This window comes from Mauremys reevesii, linkage group 25 (assembly GCF_016161935.1).
Source record: "Mauremys reevesii isolate NIE-2019 linkage group 25, ASM1616193v1, whole genome shotgun sequence".
Classification (NCBI taxonomy): domain Eukaryota; kingdom Metazoa; phylum Chordata; order Testudines; family Geoemydidae; genus Mauremys; species Mauremys reevesii.
Window position 1 is genome coordinate 21,514,197 of NC_052647.1, and position 17,003 is coordinate 21,531,199.

Consider the following 17,003-nt stretch of genomic DNA (forward strand, 5'->3'; position numbering starts at 1 on the left):
CTCATGAGACGGGCAGGGAGCGTCTGAGGGGAAGGGACAGGGACATGAGCCAACAGGCTGTGCCCCCCACCCCAGCCCCCGGATTTCGGGATTCCATTCTCTGGCCATGGGGGGCACGCAGTGGGGAAGGGGCTCCCTCAAGGCCACACAGTGAGTTAGTGTCAGGAACAGAACCCAGGTGTCCTGGCTTTGGGCCTGGGACTAACCCCCCGGTGGGCGCCGTGTGCCATCCCCCAAGGCTGCTCCCTGAGCCCTGCATCGCCTGTGGGTCAGTTACCGCAGGCAAAGTGGGTGTGAAACTCCCAGGAGCTGCTTCGGAGCCTGGTGTCCTCGGCGGTGCCCTGACCCCGCTCCAGACAGGCTAGGCAGGACAGCGCCCCGGGTATTCTGGGCAGTTGTGATGGGCCCCTGATGTCTCCTGACATACTTCGGGGCTAGCGATCCGGGGCGGGGGAGGCTCCTGCCCATCTGATGTTGGTCTGGGGTCCAGCCGCCTGGCTGCAGCACCATGCTGTCCCTGAGGCATCTAAGCTGCAGGGTGGCTAGGCCTGAGCTGTGTCTGGTAACGTGCCAGTAGCGTGTAGCCAGCTGCCCTGCCATGACTGCGTGGTGCAGACCAGGGCACAGGAGGCAGGGTGCTGGCCTGGGACTCAGGTGAGCCGGGTTCAATTCCCTCCCTGCCACAGGCTGCAGACCTGGGGCGTGTCACGTGGCATTGCTGGGCCCCTGCTCCTGTCTGCCCCATGGGGTAACAGCCCTGCCCCTCCCCTGGTGAACGCGTTAGAGGGTGCGAGGCTCAGGCGCTAGGCACGTGGGCCTGGAGGAGAACCAGAGGGTCTGACTGAACCTCAGCAATGAGCCCCTGGGCCACTTGACCTGCCCTCCCCATTCCCCGGGGCAACCGCTGCTGGGGGGGAGCGGTGCTTTCCAGACACAGCGCTGCCCTTGCCTGAATCCCTCCTTGCCATCAACAGGGCGATGCCCCAGGGTAGCACACGCGGGACTGGCTCTCTGGGGCCTCCAGGCCCTGCCAGCCCTTCTGCTCTTCGCTGGTTTCCTTTCCTGTGAAATCCCCAGTGTGTCTTGTGACTTTGAGGCACCTTCCCGCCCGCTGCAGCGGGAGGTTCGGTTACAGCCGTGGATTCGGTTACAGACCCGGGCAGACGGCAGGGGGAAGCTGCCGCAGCCTCTGCTCCTCAGCCCCAGGCGCCGGGGCGGAGACGGGGAGCTGGTGTTCAGGCTTCCCAGGGGCTGCCTGCATTGCTCCAGGGAGTCAATAGGTGCCCCATGCCTGGGCTCCTGGTGGGATGACAGGGTCCCGGCTCCCTGCACAGGGCTAGCCCCTCTGGCAGCGTGGGCCCAAGCTCGGCCTCCTGCAGACTCCAGCCTGAGAGGCACCAGAGCAGGGACCTACTGGCCCTGCCTCAGCCTGTGTGCAAGGCTGCTCCAGGTGGGAGTGGGGGGCTCAGGCAAGGGGTGGCCGCTGGACGTGCCCCTAGTGAGCGTGAAAAGTCACCCCCTACCTGGGCTGTAGCCTGCTAGAGGCTACAGACTCTGCAGCCTCCCAGAGCCAGGGGTCCCCTGCCTTGGGGGCTGATTCTTTTGCCAATCACCTAGTGCCCTCCAGCCCTACTGGGCATCCCGTGCTGCCCCGCTGAGGCTAGGAGGTTGGCGGAGAACAGATACAGAAGGGAGGGTAGGGTACCCAAGGACATATCCGCATACTAACACCAGCTGGGTGACCCAGCTATGCATGGGGCAGACATAGGATTCTTAGCCCATCGGCCGAGGTCCGGATGTGTTTGATTCTGCGGCACCTGGAGGGAGGGGAGGGGAAGGGGATGGAGCACCAGCTGGTCATAAAACCGTGTCTCCTGAGCACCCCCTGCTGAGCCCCTGGCACCAATCCCATCAGTGCCCCTGGGGTTCTGAAGCAAACCCACCCTCACATCAAGGCTTGAGCACGGTCCCTGCCCTGCCCCACCTGTAAATCCGCCCTGCCCCCGCCCCAGTACACAAATAGCCCAGCTCCAGCATTCGTCCCTATTGATCTGCTAAAAGAGAACTTGATTTCCGGCTGACAGAGCCAGCAGCGGCTGCAGCTGGCACGACTGGCACAACGAGCTGCTGAGAGCTCCTGCCAGAGGCCAAGAACACAACGGACACTGCACAACCTGGGGCACTCGGCGCAGCTCCTCAGTTGATGCTAGCTGGGAGGGCTGTGCCCGTGGAATACGGACCATGCCAGGGCACCAGGCAACCCCAATCTGGCACCTGGGCACCCCGCTCAGAAACCCACCCCACCTGACGTCTGGGCACCCTCCGCCCCCAGAAATCCACCCAAGCTGGCATGTGGGAGCCTCCCTCACAAATCCACCCGAGTGCCCCACCTCACAAATCCCTCCAAAAGGGTGTTTGGACACCCCTCCCCTGAAATCCGCCTAACGTGGTCCTTGCCTCAGTGCCACAGTGCTCTGGGAAGCACCCCAGCTAGGTTACCAGTTACCACCTGGCTGGTATTTGACCAGCCTGGTTGGGTTGTTTTATGGATGTGCCAATTGCCCGAAAAATTATTTAATCTGCCAGTTTTTTCACATGGGTCTAAAGATTTGCATTATTCTCACCATGCACTGGGCTAGCTAATGGTAAAAGTGTCTGTGTCCAGCCCAAGATGCTGCAGTGTTCCCATCCCACCTCCGCAGTTTAAGCGATAACAGCTCAAACCTGTTGAAAAGGCAGCAGCTGTCTGCCCACCCCCAAACCTGGGGCTGACAAGAGGAATTGCCCACGCATTCAAGGGGTCAAAAGGGAGCTTTGCCTTAGCTGCCACCTCAGCCGCTCCTGTCTGGCATTCACGACGTTGCCGTCAAAAATAAGGAATTGTTGGGAAAGGCAAAAAATCAAACGGCAAATACAAAGTCAAGGAAGAGACTCAGTGGATTTTCTTTCTGGCTGAAGTTCCAAAACATTCCCGTGCGAGGCTATAGTGAAAATATAGAGTCAAGGCAGTTTGGGAAGAAATAATCTCAGCGAGGACGGACAGAGACAAAGCAGCTTGGAGCAATGCTATCAATCTTCTCTGGGCCTGTTATCTCGCTAGATACTGGAAGTGGCGGCTGAAGCGGGTGGCTTGGCAGAGTTGCCCTGCGGTTGGGGTTGCAGTGGGCTTGCCTTGTGGGTGGGGGCGGGTTTTCTTGCATTTCAAAGGTGGTAGCCAGCTAGCCCTAAGTCCCTTCCCTCAGCGTGCCCGCCTTCCCTCTCCTTGGTCTGCCTTCCGTCCGCCTGCTGTTTAAAGCCAGAGCCATTTGTTTATGGAGCGGGCGCGAGGGCGGCACAGCCCACGGCCCGCAGTGGCGGGAGCTGGTGTAATTAGCTGATTATAGTCCACCCCTGCCAGGCCTGGCACGGCCCAACCACAGGGAGCAGCCACTGTTTACACTGCTCATAACCAGCTCTGCCAACAGGCTGTGGCGAGTGGCGGGGCCGAGCTGGCCTTGGAGAGAGGCCACGGCAGCCTTGCACCTGCGGCCTATTGCTGCTGCCACCCAGCTGCGCCGAAGCAGCGCTGCTCTCCCTGGGCGGCGCTGGTCCCTGAGGATCCACACAGGGATTCAGGGCCCCCCCTCCCCCACTGCCACTTCAGGTGCCTCGCTCCAAAATGTAGAGCCCCCAAAGCCGGCGCCTGAATTCCCTAATTGCCGCCGGTAACATCCCTTGGGTGCCTACATCTCTGCCGCGCGCAGGCACAGAATGGCCTAAAGTCCTGGTGCTGAGCTCGCACCTAAGCCCTGATGGGAATCTCCCTGGAGGAGGAGGTGCTCCCTTCTCCCAAGGCCCCATGGCTAGAGCATGCACCTCGCATATGGGAGACTTACGGGGACACAGCAGGGATTCGAACCCACGTCTCTGCTTGGTTCAGGGTGGAGCACCGGGCTGGGCCCTGGCTGTGCTGTCACTCACACGGGGGTGCCCCATTGGGTCTGCTGGAGTGATTCCCACCCCACATCACAGGGGCAGGCCCAGGAGCTCTGGGCCAGCAGGAGCCGCAGTATCCAAATTTACAGGCCAGGCCCGGCCCAGCCTCCCCCATGAAACCCCTAGATTTCCAAGCTAAACCGGGGACACGCGTCAAAGCCCTGGAGCTGGCCTGGTCCCGGGGCTGGGCGCTGGCTCCTGACCTTGGATGGTGATGTGATCCCCAGCGGGCGCAGGCTCATCTTACTCATTAGCCAGCGGGTATTAATAATGCAGGCCAGGCTGTGTTGTGCTCTGTGGCTTTCTGCTAATTTGCTGTTCTCACCCTTTGTGCACGGGGCGAACAGGACTTTAATGGATGTAAAGATGAGAGGGGGAAACCTGAGAGCCAGCTGCACAGCTCAGCCTTCCCCAGCAGCCCTATCGGAGCTGCCATCAGGGCTTCCTTGGGTTTCCACGGGATCAGGGAAATTCGAGGACCCCGTCCTTCCCACCCCAATCCCCCTTCACACCCTCCCTGCTCTGTTCCTGTCGCTTTGTGCTGGTGCCAGGTGGAGGAGAGACCCTGGCTCTGAGGGGCTGTTTGACTATCTCTGTGCATGCATGTGCTAGCTCCCATGTGTGCATCTGTATGTTTGCGTGTGTGCGTTTCCACACACAGGGCTGGGGGAGCTGCCCCTTTACCCGGGAGTCCAGAACCAGAGGGGCTCAGACCTAGGATGAGGCCGATGGGCAGCCAGTGCTGCTGGCCTGAGGGGTCAGGCTCACACTGAGTGTGTCCTGCCTGGTACCTGGTTCCCCCTGCTACTGCTGCAGATCAGTGGATGTCGGAGTTGGTAACTGGAGAGCCCCGAGGGGCTGGGAGGGGAAGTGGGGCAAGGCTGGGCCCAGCCTCTCCCCTGCACACCCCAGGCTCTTGTTGGCACTGGAGGGTCCCTGTGTGGCCTAAGGGATCCCAGCCTGAGAGGGGAAGGCAGCCCCCAGTCCCCCTGAGCCGCCCAAGGGACGCCGGGCCTTGAATCCAAGCTGGAAACCTGTATCCAAACAGGCACAAACTTCCCACCCCACAGCTCTGGCCTAGATCCAATAATAATATTGAAGGCCCTACAGTAAATAGAGTGACATATAGCTCCTAGGGTAAGCTTTATATACACTCCACCAATAAGGGGCGGTTCTGCCGACAGTGGGAGGAGATTCAGACCCCGCCCATCAGGAGGTGGGGCTATTGTGCCACTTAAAGGGACCTCACTTTGTTTTTCGGTCCTGGGTTCTTTATGGAAACACATCGTTTTTTTGTTAGAAAAACGGGATGAAAAGGGGGCGAGGCAGCCAGAGGCACTGCTGGATTAACCCTTTCCTGAGCTGCCCTGGCTGGTACCAGCCCCTCAGTCTGTGTGCCCTAGGGTTAGAGCAGGGTGCCAGCTCCTGTCTCATCAGCTGAGCTATGAGAAGTCATAAGAACGTGAGAATGGCCAATACTGGGTCAGACCAAAGGTCCATCTAGCCCAGGATCCCGTCTTCCAGTAGCGGCCAGTGCCAGGTGCCCCAGAGGGAATGAACAGAACAGGGAATCACCAAGTGATCCATCCCCTGGCGCCCATTCCCAGCTTCTGGCAAACAGGCTAGGGACACCGTTCCTGCCCATCCTGGCTAATAGCCATTGATGGACCTGTCCTCCATGAACTTATCTAGTTCTTTTTTGAACCCTGTTATAGTCTTGGGCTTCACAATATCCTCTGGCAAGGAGTTCCACTGTTCATTGTGTGAAAAAATACTTCCTTTTGTTTGGTTTAAACCTGCTGCCCAGTAATTTCATTTGGTGGCCCCTAGTTCTTGTGTTAAGTCCAGTTTGGCTCTGGATCCTGTTGTCCCACCAGTTAGGGAATTGGCTCTGGAGTTTGGGCTCAGCCCAGGGACAGGTGAGGCTGGCATGTTGTGTTCCTGATGCCAAGGGACCGTATCCGCCAAGCGCGCCTGCCCAGGGTTTCTCCTCCCCATTTCCAGGTGTTTGGGCTTTGCCCTATCAGAAAGCAAAAGAAAAACCCAGATGTGGCTCCTTCCCCATTTACTCTATGGTGCCCACCAGGGCTGGGGGGCCGAGAGACCCCCATCGCCCCCCTCAGAGCACTTATGTCCTGACAGCATCCTGCACTGTGAATGGGGCAATGCAGGAGCCATCGGTCTGCCAGGGCCTGACCCCCCACTCCCAGCAGGGTGACTCAGTGATTTACCTCGGGGTGTGTGTGTGTCCCTGCCCCTCTCCCCAGCCCGTGACCCCTCAGGCACCGGTGACTGGTGTTTGTCAACTCCACTTCTTGCTGGGATTCCTATTTCCCACCTGCTCCTCCCACCCCAAGCCTGTCTGGGACCTGGCCCGGCCCAGCTGCTCCTCTGAGATTTTACCCACCTGAGGTTGGTCTGTGAGCTGCTGAGTGATCAGACTGTGGAATAGCTCCCAAAAGTACATGCCGGGAGTCCTGGTGCCCCGTCCCCTCTGCTCTAACCAGGAGCTGACACTCCCAGCACCCAGGAGTCCTGGCTGCCAGGCCCCTGCTCTAACCACTAACAATACTGTCTCCCGGAGCAGGGAAAGGAACCCAGGAGTCCTGGCTGCCAGGCCCCTGCTTTAACCACTAACAATACTGTCTCCCAGAGCAGGGAAAGGAACCCAGGAGTCCTGGCTTCCAGGCCTGGCTCTAAGATTTCTCCTGCCCTCCCCCATTATTATTCCCTGAGACAAGGTCAGAGTCCTGCCTCTATGACATCGCACTCAGCTGCCATGGCGTTGTCTGGGACATCACAACCCTGGGCCCATGACCTCCGCCAGGGAAGTAAACAATAGGAGCCAACAAAGCTGCGGGCTCCATCCCTGTGCCTGCACAGTCACCAGTCAGGGGCCGGAAAGGACGGGGACGCGGCCAGCGCGGCTGCATACAGGCGGCTTTGCCAGAGGCATTAGTGGCTCTTTGGTGGGGATGCTCCAGAGGATTCCTGGGATGTGTCCTCCAGGCTGCTGGTAGGGCTCAGGGAGGTGGGGCTGGGCAGTGGGGACAGCACAGCCCCAGCCCATGTGCCTGGCTCTGGAGTGTCTCCTGGAAGAGGAGGAGCTGTGGCCCAGCCCTCAGATCACCAGGGACTGCCCCGTCCCATCAGGCCTGGATCTGGCTGTGGGGGTCCCAGCTCGATCCCTGCCCATCCACTCTGTGAGGCCCTCCCGCAGCTCCCCACTCCCCCCAATACAGAGCCCAGCTCAGGACCCTCCATGGCCCTGGCCTGTCTCTGGGGGGCACCTTTCCTGCGGCAGCCATGGCCCAATGCCCCACCAGCCCTAGAGAACAGTAGAGAGCGCAGGAGACAGAACTGGCCTGGGCGCTGGGCCCAGACTCTGGAACTCCATGCCACTGGACAGCGGGCAGTGTCTCTGCCCCCAGCACAAATCGCAAACCTTAACTCAGTGAGCTTCATGAGTTCATCACAGGCACACAGCACACAACACATCCATGTACACACATGCACAGAAACACACACAGATCCTCAGACAATACATCCCACACGTCTATGTAAACACACACACACACACAGCACAGACCCACACAGCCAACATGACAACAGCCGCACAACCCATCTACTCACCCAGGCCCAGCCCACACAATGCTCACAGCCAGCACACAGTACCCACACAACACGTCCACTTACACATCCAGACACACACAAAACCATCAAACCAACAACTACAAATTATGGAGCACGCCCTTGCGGGGGCTGGGAAGGCAGGGAGGCTGAGACACCAATTGTTGCTATTCTTGTTTGTTAAACACCTGGGAGGTGCCAGACGCTGCCGCGATGGGTGTTGACCTCAGACTCTAGACTGATGGGAAAGTGCAGGAATCACGAGTCAGCCCCCCCCCAAAATCATGAGATTTTAAAAAAATTCAAATGACGGGATTGTATTTTTTAGCTCTTGCTATGGGGTGTGCGTGAGTTTGGGGCCCCGTTGTGCTGGGCGCTGCACAGACACAAGGCGAGACAGGCTCAGCCTCACAGTGCTCCATCCAGGGCAAAGCGCGGGATGAGTTTGAAAGGTGGGCGCCGCAGCTGAGCCCACCCAGCTCAGCTCACGGTGAAGCCAGCAAGCACCCCTTGACAGGCACGGTTTGTAATCCCTGCTGAGCTGGGCTGAGTCAGTGACATGCAGGCCGGGGACTCGTTAGTGACACAAGGCAGCCAGTCCTGTCGGTGCTGATGTTCCATCGTCACAGATCTGGCTTTCAGGAAAGACGTGTTTATTAAACTCAGTTCTGCCCATCATGGCGCTGACCTAGGCCCGGCCTCCCGTTTCTGCTCACACGCGCACTAGCTCTCAGGCTCCAAAAAACACTCTCTGTCAGCCACACCCCGTTCTTAAAGCAACAGCCCTCGGAGCAGAGCGTGGTGGTTCCAGAGAGCCCAGCCCAATATAATGATACCCCTGTGTGGGTCCCCTGCTGTGACTGCATCTGAGACCTTTGAATGGAGCTGCGGAGCCCTCGACCATTGAGCTAAAGAACCATAATGGAGTCAAGAAAAAGGCAGAGAGCAAGCTCTCCCAAGAAACCACAGCCGCAGTCTAGCAACGCAGCATTTCTCCAAGCACTGAAAACTTGCTTGCACGCTTAAGAAAAGGAACTTGGAACACCACGTGTCACGGTGCCACCTGGAGTCGCTGCTTTAATAACAGCCAGCCCCCAAGGAAATCTGGGCTCATAAAAGGGTTGTCGCGGATACAGCTGGGCCTAGAACTCATGGCCTCTCTTACGTGCATCTTCGTCCCCAAAATCACCCCGTGGCTGGTGTTTCTGCCTCCTTGCGAGACCTTGCTGAAACTGTGGTAGATCTGCAGTGCTGCAGATTAGGTCAGGTGGATCCTGTGGCCAGACAGAGAGCGCCCACGGGCCTGCCCCTCCCCATCCAGCAGCCTCTCCGTGCCCTAGGCTCCCTGCCCCCAAAGCCGCCACCGCTAGCCCCCCCGAGCAGAACACATTCTCTGCCCTGCATGGGGCGGGCGGGGGTATCCCCCATCTAGGCCAGAGGCATCAGGATTGGAGGAGACGAAGACAGGGCAGCTCTGACCTCCCCCCCCCCAGCACCAGGGACGCGCACTCACTGCCCCCACCCAGTTCTGAACCCAACGGGTGATGTGGTCCCCATGGAAACAGCCTCACCCTGTAGGGCGGTGCCCGCTCCCGCCCCAGAAGAACCTGCCTGCTCCTGCTCCAGGCCCAGTGGGGAACTGGCAAGGAGCCCAGTGCAGCTGGCAGAGGGTGGGGTGGGAGGAAGTGATGGAAAAGCAAGGAGACACCGGTGCAGAGTGTGCTGCCAAGTCCCCCTGCCCCCCACCCAAAGCTGGGACTAGAACCCAGGAGTCCTCACTCCAACCCCAGGCAGCACTACGCTCTAGCCACTAGGCCCCACGCCCCTCCCAGAGCCAGAACCCAGGAGTCCGGACTCCCCTCCCCCGCCACTGTAACAACTAGCCCCCACTCCCATCCCAGAGCCAGGGATAGAACCCAGGAGTCCAGACACTCAGTCCCCAATGCCGCTAACCATAGGATGACTTTCCCTCTCCGGGCGGCAAAGAGAACCCAGGAGTCCTGGCTTCCAGCCCTGGTCCTTAACCACAAGAGCAACCACCCTCAGAGCAGTGACTGCTCCCCAGCGGGCTCAGACCGGCTCCCAAGCCTGCCTCTCTGTAGGCACCAGGGAAAGCAGCGAGCGGGCGGCCAGAGAGGTGGGCGGAGGGGAGTGCTGCTTGCTTTGCCCTGCTAGCCCCAGAGCTGCTCAGCAGGCGCTAACACTGTGCTCAGCCCACAAGCACCTTGTCCAGCACTGCCAGCCCCCCATGCAAGGAGGCACAGCTCTGCCAGGAGCCCCCTGTGTCATGCCAGCCCCGTGTCCCGGCCTCCATCCAGCCCGTCAGCTCACTGGTCCCATGCTAGCTCCTGTTCCGATATCTGGTGTCTCTTTTCATGAGCCAGGAAGGGTTTGTGAGGTGGGGAGGGGCTTGGCTGGCAGCCCTGGCACATGGTGTCCTGCACCTGGCAAGCAGGTGAGCCCCCCCAAAATGCATGTCCCCCGCCCAGGAGGACCCCCCCCCAGTGGGAGAGAGTGTAACGTAGACTCTGCAGCTGGACAAACGTCTCGTCGGTGCTCTCAAGCCAGGTGGGGTAGAGGGGCAGTAGGGGGTATGCAGCTCACTCAACCAGTGCTCACCCCAATGCCCCATCGTGATGCTAGGGGGCGCTGTGCTGCTGGCAGCGGGGCGGGGGCTCAGCAGGGGGCGCTGTGCTGCAGGGAGTGGGGGGGCTCAGCAGGGGGCGCTGTGCTGCAGGGAGTGGGGCAGGGGCTCAGTGGGGGGGGGGCGCTCTCACCCTTGGTGTCAGCTGAGATTCCCTTTGGGTTATAAATCTGTTTGGTCCCTGCCCTCCCACGACACAGCCAGCCCCCTCCTCACTCCGCCCCAAAGGAGTGGCACAGCCCCCCTCCCCAACTGCCCAAACCCACTGAGCTGCCCCAGGCCCTGCCCCCCACCCCTGGCCGAGCTACGCCCACGGCAGGGAGGTTCCCCCGGGTGCCTGGAGCTGCCCCAGGGGCCGCAGGCCAGGCAGGTTTTGTCTGGGCCTTTCTCAGTAATTTGGAGGAGGAGGCCACTGATTGCACCTGATGTGGGGGGCAGGGGCAGCAGGAGAGGCCCCTCCCCCCATGCCAGTCTCCCTGTGCTATTTAAAAGTCACAGTAGCTGCTTCCCCCAGAGCCAGCGATTCCTGGCTGCTCCAGGCTGGGCCGCACCAGAGAACATGCCTGACCCCAACCCTCACTTGGCTGCAGCTCAGCCCCAGGGCCGCCCAGAGGATTCAGGGGGCCTGGGGCAGAGCGGGGGAGCTGCGGTGCTTGTACTCAGCCGGCGGCGGTCCGGGTCTTCGGCAGCACTAAAGGCCCCCACGCTGCCAAAATGTTGCTGAAGACCCGGACCGCCACAGGGCCAGGGCAGGGTGGGTGCGGGGGGCAGGGTGATATGGGGTAGGATGGGTGCGGTGGGGCAGGATGATATGGGGGCAGGGAGCTATGGGGCAGGGTCAGCACAAAGTGGTATGGGGCAAGCTGTGCACAGTGGGGAAGGGAGCACACGATGTTCTGGGGGGGTGGGACAGGCAGCGTGATATGGGGGCAGGGTAGGCATAGGGTGATATGGGGGCAGGGTGGATGTGGGGGCAGGGAGCTATGGGGCAGGGTCGGCACAGAGTGGTATGGGGCTAGCTGTGCACAGAGGGGAAGGGGCGCACGGTGATCTGGGGGGGGCGGGCAGGGAGCTATGGGGCAGGGTCGGCACAGAGTGGTATGGGGCTAGCTGTGCACCGAGGGGAAGGGGGCACACGATGATCTGGGGGTGGGGCGGGCAGGGTGGATGCTGGGGCAGGGAGCTATGGGGCAGGGTCGGCACAGAGTGGTATGGGGCTAGCTGTGCACAGAGATCTGGGGTGGGGCAGGCAGGGTGGATGCTGGGGGCAGGGAGCTATGGGGCAGGGTCGGCACAGAGTGGTATGGGGCTAGCTGTGCACCGAGGGGAAGGGGGCACACGATGATCTGGGGGGGTGGGGCGGGCAGGGTGGATGCTGGGGGCAGGGAGCTATGGGGCAGGGTCGGCACAGAGTGGTATGGGGCTAGCTGTGCACAGAGGGGAAGGGGGTGCACGGTGCTCTGTGGGGTGGGCAGGGTGGTGCAGGGGTAGCTCTCTCTCAGGACCCCACTATCCTCAGCAGGTGGTGGCAGTGCCTTGCCCGGCCCAGACAAACAACTCCCCTGCTCCCTGCGCGTTAGCTGGAGGCCATAGGGGGCCCCTCACACTGCCAGTGCCAGGTGTGGCCTGGGGAGCAGCCTTGAGTGCCCTGCCGGGGTCCCCCTGCAGCCAACGCCGCCCAGCTGGGGCCCCCCCCCCACTCCCAGGGAACCTGCTCGGAGGGTTCTGCTGATCCTCTCCCTCCTTCCCCGCTCCCAGCGGGTCCGGGGCAGCAGGCACTGGGCAGAAATGCAGGTGATTTGCACACCCCATTGGAGAGTGAAACCAGCCTCTGGGTGTGATGCATGCGCACACACACGCACAGCACACAACACTCACACTCATGCACATGCACCCACAACAAGGCCCCAGAGTCCCAGGACTCTCTCTGCATTCCAGCCTTTGACAATGGCAGAAAGCCCCAGGGGTCTCCAGAAGGACCCTCCTCCCTGGCATTTGCCGGCAGATTTAGGAGCTTTCCCCCCCCCCCCACACACACACACACCTGTGGGAGTTCCCCACATCGAAGCTGGGAGCATTCTGTGGGCAGAGGTTGCAGGCACCCGGCGCCTTGGCCCCTTCCTAGGCAGCACAGCACAAGGACAGCAGGGAGCCCCTGGAGCCTGCCCCCTCTCCACCGGGTCGTTCACCTCCCCGGAGCATGGTGCACCTGGGCTCTTGGCTGCTTGGCAGGAATCTGGCACCAGGGTGAGGATGGGGGCAGGAGCCGCGGGCAGCCAGAGGATCCCTGGTGTGGAATGTCCCACAGGGCTGTGATGCTGGGGGAGCAGCACCTCAGGCCTGCTATGCGGAAGGGGGACAGCACTGCCTGGGGGGCCTCCGGGAGGGGACTGGTCATTGGGGGGGTCGGTCTGTGCATGTGGGGGAGGGGCACTGGTCTGTAGGGGGAGGGGCACTGGTCAGAACTCCATTATCTCGGAGCAGCGCAGGAAATGCTCTGGGGGTGGAGGCTGCAGCACCAGGCACCGTGTGGTACATGATCCTGGGGCAGCAGGAAGGTGGGAGCTGGGGGCAGTGATGGACTCACCCTGTTGGGATTCACCCCACTTACCGGGCGGGCCCCTCCTCTTGGGAAAAGCACTGTCAAGACTCTGGCCCTGGGTGTCCATCCCATCCAGGGGACGGCACCTCCTTCTGAGCCACCCACCTTGCCACGGCGTCCCCTGCTGGGCCACCTGCCCTACCCCAGTGCATCTTGCTGAGCCACCCCTGCCACGGTGCCCCAGGGCGTCTCCCGGGTGGAGCTGACCTCGTTTCACTAAGGAGCTTGACAGGCGCTGGCGCAAGAGGAAAGTTTCGCTGCCATCATTCACTAGCTGCAAGAAACTCGGCAATACAGCAATCAAGAGGCAAAGTGGCAGGTGAACGCCAGGCAGCAACGTCTCATCTTGACTTCAAAGGCGTCAGAGCTGCTGAAGATCCCTCATTTCTCGTGTCAGGGAGTTCCGGAGGGAGGAGGGGAAGCGCTCGCTCCCAGATGAAAGGAGGATGCCAGATGCAGCCCCTGCTCACCACGAGCATGTCAGGAAAGTCGGCACTAGCACGTCTAGGATGCAGGGATCAGCGCCATCCCGGGAGGGGACTGCAGGGTCAGAACGAGGAGCTTACGCTCACCCGGTTGATGGCCCATGTTTCATGGACAGAGCCGGGGGCACAATGGCCATGTGGAACCTTGCAGAGAGGGTCTGTGGGTGAACATTAAATGTTTCAGCAGAGTCACGTCAGCCACAGTGATGCTCCCCTTGTCCCACTTCCTGGAAACATTTGTGGAACTGAATTTCCCGATCCTCGCACCTGGATCCTGGTGGAACACAAGTTCTGAGCCCTCACACCCAGATTCTCTTGGAACATGAGTTCTGAGCTCTTGCACCCAGATCCTTGTGGAACGCAAGTTCTGAGTTGTCCAGCCCATATCCTTGTGGAACATGAGTTCTGAGCTCTCATGCCCGGACCATTTTGGAACACGAGTTCTGAGCTCTCGTGCCTGGATCCTCATGGAACACGAGTTCTCAGCTCTTAGGCCCAGATTCACGTGGAACATGTGTACTGAGTTCTCACACCTAGATCCTCATGGAATGCGAGTTCTGAGCTTTCACACCTGGATCCTCGTGGAACACAAGTTCTGAGCTCTCATGCCTGGATCCTTGTGGAATGCGAGTTCTCAGCTCTCATGCCTGGATCCTCATGGGACACAAGTTCTGAGCTCTCACGCCTGGATCCTCGTGGAACGCGGGTTCTGAACTCTTGTGCCTGGATCCTTATGGAACACGAGTTCTGAGCTCTCACACCTGGATCCTCGTGGGACACAAGTTCTCAGCTCTTAGGCCTAATTCTTGCAGAACATGAGTTCTGAGCTCTTGCACCCAGATCCTCATGGAATGCAGGTTCTGAGCTCTCAGGCCCGGATCCTTGTGGAACACTGTGACGAAGTGAGAATGTCCTTAATGTGTTCTTTGAATTCTGAGTGGGGCGTATTGACCTGGGAAGGTTTCAGGGGAGTTTTGCTGGGACTGTCTGCATTGGGGGGTGGGAGACTTTCCTTGAGGGAGCATACCCGAGCATGTAACATGAGAACCCAGGAAGGGGGTTGGAGGCCAGGTGACACCTCTGCCCAGGAAACTGGACAAAGGCTGGGGGAGGAGCCGGGGTGAGGCTGGGGGAGACGGCTGGAGGGAGTTTCAGTTTGGAGCTGGCTGGGGAAATGGAGGGGAGCTCAGATGGGCCTCTGGCCTCCCAACGGGGCTCTGGCCTCCCTGCCCTGCCATGGACCTAACTGAGATGGGCCCTGCAAGACCTGTCTTGGACAGGACTGTGTTCCTGTCATCTAAATAAACCTTCTGTTTTACAGGCTGGCTGAGACGGTGACTCTCAGGAAGCCGGGGGTGCAGGGCCTTGTCTCCCCCACACTCTGTGACAAACACGAGTTCTGAGCTCTTAGGCCTGGATCCTCATGGAACGCGAGTTCTCAGTTCTCACACCCAGATCCTCGTGTAGGTCAAATTGGGAATTTGCTTCCTCTGATCATTCACACCAGAACCTTGATCAGAAACATCACATCCCTCCAATCAGGACACAGAGCCAAAGCCGGGTGTACTGAGGTGACCAATCACAGAGTGGCGTCGCTCCCATGCGGTGCTGCAAAGGAAACTGGCCACAGCCTTCGGGGCCTGGAGCTTCCCCCAAAGAGGCAAAGTTCACGGACTAAAGAAGTGGCTGATGCCATGCGTGGCGGTTGCTTGGGGCCGTGGGACCCCCCAGCTCTCCTCGGCAGCTCACCTGGCCTCAGCGCTAGGGGCGTTAACTGCTTGCACTGACACCCCCTTCCCCTCCGCGCACCTCCCCTGTGCCTGAGATCTCACCCCAGCGCCCCCTCTCCCCGTGCCCCCTCCGGCCCAGGGCAGGGGATCCAGGAAGCTCCCGTTATTCCCCAAGGGCACCAGGCTGGTGGTACAGCCTCCTGCCCACTGCACCCACATCCCCCATTGTCCACCCCCAGCACCGAGCCGCCCCCCCCCATCCAGCTCACAGGGGGCTCATGAGCCAAATCCAGCCATGGCACGGACACAGTCGGTAGCTCAGGCAGCGCCCTGGTGCCCATCCCCCTAGTATCAGGGGTCCCCTCCCCCTTCACGCAGCAGGGCCGTGCTGTCATCCCCACTGGGCATTGGGGGTCCGAGCTCGGCACAGAGACGCTGAACAACTTGCCCGAGGACACACGCCTGGGTGGGGAGAGGGGCTCCGGAGCACCAGGCCTGCACCCTCACGCCAGGCCGCCCTGCCATCACACCCAGGGGCCAGGGCCAGGGCTGCGGGGTCAGGCTGGAGGAGGGCGGGTTTGGGGCCAGCGCTGGAGAGCAGGAATATGAGTTCATGCCACTGTCGCCTGGTCACACTGAGCGCGAGGGGCACAGGCGCTGGGGTCGCCAACTTTCTAATGGCACAAAACCAAACCCCCTTGCCTGGCCCCCTGGCACGAGGCCCCGCCCCTTCTCTGAGGCCCTGCCCCCTTGCTCCAGCCCCCCCCCCCGTTTCCATCACTCACTCTCCCCCACCCTCACTCAATTTCACTGGGCTGGGGCAGGGGTGGGAGGGGGTAAAGGCGCCAGCTGGGGTTGTGGGTTCCGGGGTGGGGCCGGAAATGAGGGGTTCAGCGTGTGGGAGGGGGGGGTCCAGGCTGGGGCAGGGGGTTGGGGTGCAGGAGGGGCTGAGGGCTGCAGCTGGGGGTGCAGGATATGGGGTGGGGCTGGAGATGAGAGGATTGAGATGTAGGAGAGGGCTCCAGGCTGGGACGGAGGGGTTTGGAGTGTGGGAGGGAGTGCGAGCTTTGGGAGGGAGTTTGGGTGTGTGGGGGGAGGCTCAGGGCTGTGGGCTGTGGGAGGGAGTTAGGGGGCAGGCGGGGGTTCTGACCTGGGGCAGGGGGTTAGGGTGTGGGAGGGGGTGAGAGGTGCAGGCTCCAGCCAGGCAGTGCTTACGTCAGGCGGCTCCCAGTTGGCGGTGCAGCAGGGCTAAGGTGGAACGGCCGGGGGCTCTGTGCGCTGCAGGCACCGCCCTCGCAGCTCCCATTGGCCCCATTGGTGCTTCCCGGCCAATGGGAGCTGTGGAGCTGGCGCTGGGGGGCGGGGGCAGCACACAGAGCTTCCCTGATCACTCCTGCGCCTAGCTGCTTCCGGGGAGCCGCACAGAGCCACAGCCGGCAGGGAGCCTGCCTTAGCCCCTCTGCGCTACCAACCAGCCTTTTAAAGGCCCAGTCAGCCGCTAGGATCCCTTTTTGACCAGGCGTTTTGGTAAAAAAACCAGACACCTGGCAACCCTGACAGGCACCCATCACCCACCCTGCTGGTTGCAAACACCCACAATGCCAGCTGAGACATAGCGGTCCCTTCCCACCTCAACAGCACCCCACTGATGAAGGCTCCCACAGCTACCACCTACCACCCTGTTGCAGCCACCTCTGGGGCAGGACACAGCTGTGTGTAACATTCCCAAAGCCGTGCTATGCAGGGATCAGTCACCCAGTACTGAGCTGCAGCCATCGCCCGGGCAGGGTGCCCAGCAAGCCGGCACAAACATTCAGGACAGGAAGTGAAGGAAAAACCCAGTCTCTGGTTGGACGTGCAGGGAGTGACGAAGAGAGACGTGTCATCGCCTGCCTGAGCACAAGGAACCGCTGCCATGTGGGGTCAGAGGGCGCGTG